The sequence below is a fragment of the Nannospalax galili genome, unplaced genomic scaffold, assembly GCF_000622305.1.
Source record: "Nannospalax galili isolate Female #2095 unplaced genomic scaffold, S.galili_v1.0 scaffold191, whole genome shotgun sequence".
Classification (NCBI taxonomy): Eukaryota; Metazoa; Chordata; class Mammalia; order Rodentia; family Spalacidae; genus Nannospalax; species Nannospalax galili.
The window spans coordinates 4,913,364-4,920,353 of record NW_008331484.1 but is presented as its reverse complement, the minus strand read 5'-3'; positions in this window follow the sequence as shown (position 1 = coordinate 4,920,353).

The window sequence follows — 6,990 nt, the reverse complement described above, 5'->3', positions numbered from 1 at the left end:
AGTAGCTAGGATTATAGGCCTGTAACACCAGGCTCAACTAAAAAATTAATTTTTAATTTAAATCATTGACTGAAGTCTAATTTTAATAGCATCATATGTTAATACTTAAGCTTTTTACTCTCTCTAGGAAATAAGAATTGGATCTCTTTCCAATTTTAATTTTATTATTAATTGTACTTCTTCTAAGCTTCCATAATAAAAGCATTTTTCTTCATTTTTTATTGAATTTTTGCAAATTTCATACAATATATTTTGATCATATTTAGACCCTCCCCTATCTGTACCCCTCTAATCATACCCATGCTGAGTTTCATATACTCTGTCATATATATTAAAGCCTATCAAGTCAAGTTTGTACACCAAATGTCCTTCCATGTGTATCCATCCACTGGAGCTTATTTAGCATCACATGCTTAAAGCAAACCAACTCTCCCTCTTCCAGTAGTTATCAGTTGCCAATAGTTCCTCATCTGAGGTTGGGACTTCTTACCCACTTCTCCAGGTCTATGCTGGGTTTTTGTCTGGCTTGAGCTTGCATGGGTCTTATGTATGCTATTATAATTGCTGTAAGTTCATTTGAGAAACTTCCCAGATGTGGAAAACACTGCTTCCTTGTGGCTATTAACCACCTCTGGCTCTTACAGTCTTTCCACCCCCTCTTCCACAATGGTCCCTGAGCCTTTGGTGGCAGAAGTTTGATGTAGGTATCCTATTCAGGGATAAGTACTCTGTAGTCTCTTATTCTCTGCACTTTGGTTAATTGTGGCTTTCTGGGTTAATAACCATCTGTTGCATGAGGAAGCTTTGCTGGTGAGAGTTGAGAAATGCACTAATAGTCTTTCCACCCCTGTTCTGCTATGTTCCCTGAACCTGAGGTGTACAGATTGCATTGTAGATGTATCACTTATGGATGGGCACCTCACAGATACTTATTCTCTATGTCTGACTAGTTGCAGAACTTTGTAATAGTCCCCATCTGTTTCAAAAAGAAGCTTCTTTGAAGAATGGTACGAGGTACACTTGTCAGGCTAGTCAGGAGCTCTCAGGCAGTTTGAACGAGCCTAGTTCCAAAGCAGAAAGATGACCACCAAGTGCACAGGTTCTGACTAGTTGTGCTGAAAATTTATATTGCTGAAGTTGTACATGATTGTTAGAGAAGTTGTGATGAGGCCCAAGGATCTTACATCACCAAGATAAAGAGCCAGACAGGACACTTGTTGATGTCACCGTGTATGTAGCCTTCAGTTATAGAGTCTAGGATCTGCCTCCATGAGACCAAAAGACCTGCTGGTTTTGCTTCAGCAATGGATCTTTGTGCAAGATGATGTGGTAATCAGAGTACTAAGGACAAGACAAAGGACTGTTCCTTAGCCAGACACAGTTTGTATGACTGTACCTACCTACTAAAACTTATGGTGGGAGAAGATCTAGTTAAATTTTGTGTGAGTTTACTTTTATCATGAGAATGAGGTGAGATGCAGTAAAGAGGCTAACTTGAAAATGGGACTAGAGTTTAAGACTCCAGCTTTCACCATCATATTTACCTTATACTGACTCAGAAGCAACTCCTCCCTTTGCCTCCCCTCCCTCCCTCCCTCCCTTCCTCTTTCCTCTTCCTTTTCTTCTCTTCTCCCCTCTTTTTACCCTCTCTTCCCCCCCCCATACTGTCAATTAAACCTAAGGCTTTGGGCATGCTAGGCAAGTGTCCTTCCGCTGAGCTATATCAGCAGCACTCTTTTTAATTTTGTATTTTGAGACAGGGTTTCTCTAACTTGCCCATGCTAGCCTTTGAACTCATTCTGTAACCCTGGCAAGCAGTGAACTTGCAATCCTCCTGCCTCAGACTTCTGAGTGTCTGATGTTACAGGTCTATACCAGGCCCAGCTCAGAAGCAATGCTTCTGAAAAATGTAGATACCCAAGTCCCATCCTCATTGACTCTGATCTAGATAATCTAAAGGAGGTTTCAGACATTGGTATTGTTCTAGAGTTCCTGTGAGAATTCTAATATATGTGACCTAGGTTGAGAACCAGTAGCTAAGGATTTGTGACACTTGTATCCACCAATCCCTTGCCTAGCAGAGATGTCCGGTGAGTATGAGATCTTCCCAGACAAACTAGTGATTCTCATAATTAAATATCTAGAGACATCTGTGAATACTTGCTCCCAGTACACACCTTGGCCTTCTCCAGAGGGACTCTGCATACGGGAGTCTGGATATTATATTATAGCCAGCAGCCAAGATGGTCTTTAGATAGATGGACCACACTTTGAAAGATTCCAAGTGATAGCCATAGCAGAGATCCTTACCTATCAGTTCTAGTCACCAAGTATAGTAATTTTTGTGAAGGCTCACTGGAGGAATGAATCAAATATTACCACACATGTGAAAACCTCATACACCAAGACAGTGTTAGACACAATCAATTTGCCTTTGTAGACATAACTCTCTCAGTTCATTCAGGTGGCTAGAACATGGGGCCCAGATCTGCTTGTGGGTGTTCCTGAAAGAAAGTAGCACTTGATAACAACTTCAAATATTTCTTGAGAACTAGACACATCTCCAATAGTGAAATGACTGCTGGAGCATAGAAAATAGAGTCAGGCTTTGCTGTCGCAAAAGAGAAACCCAACTGGGGAAGTTGAATACCTGCCTTAGGAGGTAGGACATAACATAATGTGGTAATTGCCATAGAAAGGAAGCACTGTGGGAACAAGAGGAGGAAGTGCTTTTTCTACTCTGAGATGAAGGGGAAGTAGGAGTGCTAGGGGGACGTGACCCACAGAAGGCACTATCTGAGTTGGATCCCTGTGAATAAGCAGATTTCTTCCTTCCCCCATCCGTAAGTGTGTTTGTCAGCTTTTTGTTGCTGTGAGAAAACATCAGAGGGAACTGCACCATGAAGTAAGAGAGTTACCAATTTTTGTATTTGGAGTCATCGTTTTAGAGGTTCTAGTCCATGATCATCTGGCTTTGTTGTTCTGAGGCCTGTGATGAGGCAGGGCATCAAGGGAGAAGCATGCGGCAGAAGAGAATGCTCACCATGGTGACCAAGTAGCAAGAGAGAAAGGAAGGGGCTGGGGTTCCACTGACCCCTTCAAAAATGTACATCTCCATTCCTTCTCAGCATGGCCCCACTACCAAAGGGTTCCACCACAATATTGCCCTGGACTAGAAATCAAACCTTCCACACACTGCCTTTAGGGTACCTTCAAGATACAAACCATAACACCAATGAACAGGAGAAGAAAGGCACTCGGGAAGAGCTTCGGAGGGACGGGCAGGCATGATCTCACTGGAGTTCGACAGAGCAGTGTGGATGTAAAAAAGTGGTAGAGCACATGAGAAAGTCAGCTTAGTGTCCTGGAAATGGGCTTTGGATACATGCTAAAGAGTTTGAGTTTGAGATTTTTTTATTTCAGGGGAGAGGAGGGCAATAAAAAAGTCATCAGGAATATTTATAAGGGGGCATGACATGATTTCAGAGTATAATTCTGGTAACAAAGGGATGAGTATGCTGCAGGGGAGACAGAAACTGGAGGCAGAAAAACCAATTAGGAACTGGTTGCAGTTGTCCAGGAAAATGAGGCTACACCAACACAGTTGTCCTCTTCCTAAAATAATATGCTCATCAACCAGCTTGGTTCCCATCCTCTTACTTCTGGGGCTTGAAAAATCACTTAGCCTCTCTGTGACTCAGAATCCCTCCCTATTAATAGAAGATGACAAAATACTTATCTTACCTCATGCAGAGAGGTACTGAGAGATGCTTGCAATTGTAACCAGGATTAAGGAGAAATGTCATTTTAACTGCCAGTTGCAATAATTCCTCTTGGGGGAAAAAACTGCTTTTACCCCCTAATGGTTTATTATAAAAATTGTCCAAGCCTACAGAAAAATTGAAAGTTGAGTCAAAGCATCAGCAGAACTGTTTGAAGAAGCTTTTGCAGAAATGCCAAGCAGTCCCTACCCAAGAGGTGGTATTTTCAATATCAGAGCCCAGTGTCTTCAAGATGAAAGTGCGACTGCAACCTGCTTGGTTACAAATATTGTTCTGCAAAGTGGGATTTCCTAAAGAAAGGAAATTTTCCCACTATTTTCCCATTATGAACAAAAGTGTAGTGGATGCTATTCCTATTATTCCTGTTGCTGAATTAAGGCCTAGGCATACTAGGAGGTCACACAATATCTAGTGAAGAGTCAGGCATATTGTTTTCAGGTTACACTTTGTCCTTTGAAGCTTGCAGTCTGTCCACATAGTCTCTGCTTCAGTTCCTGTATCCAGGTTCCTGTGTTGAGTTCCTGCCTGACTTCCCTCGATGAATTGTGACCTGGAAGTATAAGATGAAATAAACCCTTTCCTCCCCAAGTTGCTTTTGGTCATGGTATCTATTGCAGCAACAGAAACCAAACTAAAATAGTGGCAAGTCCCTCGTCTAGTATAGTCAAGGCCCTACATTCATTCCCCACATGAGAATTCTCTGTTCAATTTGAAAATAATCACATATCTATAATAGACTGCATGGCAGACTAAAACTGCTTTAAGTCTTGCCAAGATGAATCTGTCTTCTAACCTTAAAAAAATCCATATTCAGTGTAAGTGCTGAGTTGGTGCAAGACATTCTGAATGATAAAAAGATACATCACACAGGGGATGCTCTGCTCAAAAAACTAATAGGAAAAAACTGGGCCTGAAGGCACAAGGCTGTAATCCAAGTTACTCCAGAGGTGAAGGCAAGAAAATTACAAGTTCAAAGCCAGCTTGGGAAACTTAATGAGACCCTGTCTCAAGATAAAAAGTATAAAAAAAGGCTAGGGTTGTTACTCAGTGGTTGTCTTAGCTTCATCAGTCAATTCAACACAGCTCAGAATTATCTGAAGGAGTCTCAGTTGGTGAATTGTTCTCATCAATTGGCTTGTGGACTTATCTGTAAGGCATTTTCTAAATTGCTGATTGATGTATGAGGGCTCAGTCCACTGTGGGTGGTGACATCCCTAGGCAAGTGGGCCTGGGCTGTTTAAGAAAGCTAAGTAAGTAATAGAAAGCAAGTCAGTAAGCGCCATTCCTTCATAGTCTCTGCTTCAGTTCTTGCATCCAGGTTCCTGTCTTGATTTCCTGCCTGACTTCCCTCAATGATGAAGTGTGACCTGAAAGTATAAGATGAAATAAACCCTTTCCTCCCCAAGTTGCTTTTGGTCATGGTATCTATTGCAGCAACAGAAACCAAACTAAAATAGTGGCAAGTCCCTCGTCTAGTATAGTCAAGGCCCTACATTCATTCCCAGTACTAAAAAAGTAAAGGAAGAAAAGAAGGAAGGAAGAAGGACTGGGATCCAAGAAAGAAGTTACAGTGGTAGCATTTAGTGCTGTTAGGACACTGTCAGCACTCAGGACCCAAAAGGATGCTGTGTTTGATGAATGATGTGGTCCTTCAGACCAAGGAAGTTCGGTCTGACCTTACAAGTGTGAAACTCCAAATTACTTCATTTTTACATGGAAAGCTAAATGGAGTGCTTCTGGGTGAGAGGCAAATGCAAGGTGCTGCCTCTGTGTGAGCCAGTGAAGGAGAGAGCTGTAATAAGAAAAAATAAAGACTCTAATTCAAAGAAAGGAAGGAAAGAAGAGCCTTGGAAACCCACAAAGAAAGTGAAAGAATATACCTGAAAAGCACTGAGAGAAGGATGGGTGCTGCACCGCAAAGTGAGCTGAGTACAACTGCACCCATGAAGCTCTCTGGGGGGAATTTCCAAAAGCCGTCTGTTTCCTCCTGGATGAGTGATACTGGGGGTTGAGTAAGAGGCTCAATACAATCACCAGATAAAACTGGAATAGATATGCAAACCAACAGAATTACCAGAAAGATGGTCTAAACAAGCAGGTCCAGTCAATGCAGGACCTGGAAAGGAAATTCAGCAGCATATAAGAAAAAATTGGCAAAGTAGATGAGAAAATCAGCAGTGTGGATAAAAAGCCAGAAAAACAGAAAAAAAAAAAATTCAACAGGGAAATTGAGACAAAAAACAAACAAACAAACCCAAATAGCAATGTTGGAAATGAAAAACTCAATAAATAAAACAAACAAAAAATCCAAATGGAGGGCAAGTGAATGTAGGAAAGGTCAGGGAAATGCCGCATTCAAACATCAATAAAGAAAAGAAAATAAACAGGGCATGACCACAATGTCTGAGAACTCAGGCAAAATCAAGAGACCAAACAGGAGAATACACAGAACAGAAGAAGGAGTTGAAATGAACAAGAAAAACATAGAAAACCTATTCAATGAAATCATCACAGAAAATTCTCTGAAGCTAGACAAAGAAATACACATCCAAACACAAGAGGCATTTTATAGCCCCAAACAGACATGGTGTAAGTACACATCCATGACGTATTATAGTCAAGATGTCAAAAATACAAAGCAAAGGCGCAATATTTGAAAGATGTAAAGGGAAAATGCCAACTCACTTGCAAAGACGAACTCCTCAGAATAGTATAGGATCTCTTGTCTGCAACTCTGAAAGCTAGGAAAGCATGGGATGGTGTACAGCCCTAAAAGGAAATAGCTGCTAACCAAAACTGCTACAGCAATCAAAGCTGTCTTTTAAAATGCTGCAGAAATAAGGACATAAACTAAAGCTGTTCCTGACCATCAAGCTAGCACTGCAGAAGGTACCTGAGGGAATACTGCATACAGAGGAGGAAGAATGTCTCAGTCATAAGAAAGAATAAATTTCTTGAGAGAAAGAGATTAATATAAGAGATCAAGAAAGAAATTCATCATGTTCAACACAATAAACCAGCATATCCTTGACACTAATAGGGAATAAATTAAAGAACAAAGAATGTCTCAGTCATAAGAAAGAATAAATTTCTTGAGAGAAAGAGATTAATATAAGAGATCAAGAAAGAAATTCATCATGTTCAACACAATAAACCAGCATATCCTTGACACTAATAGGGAATAAATTAAAGAACAAATAATAATAAA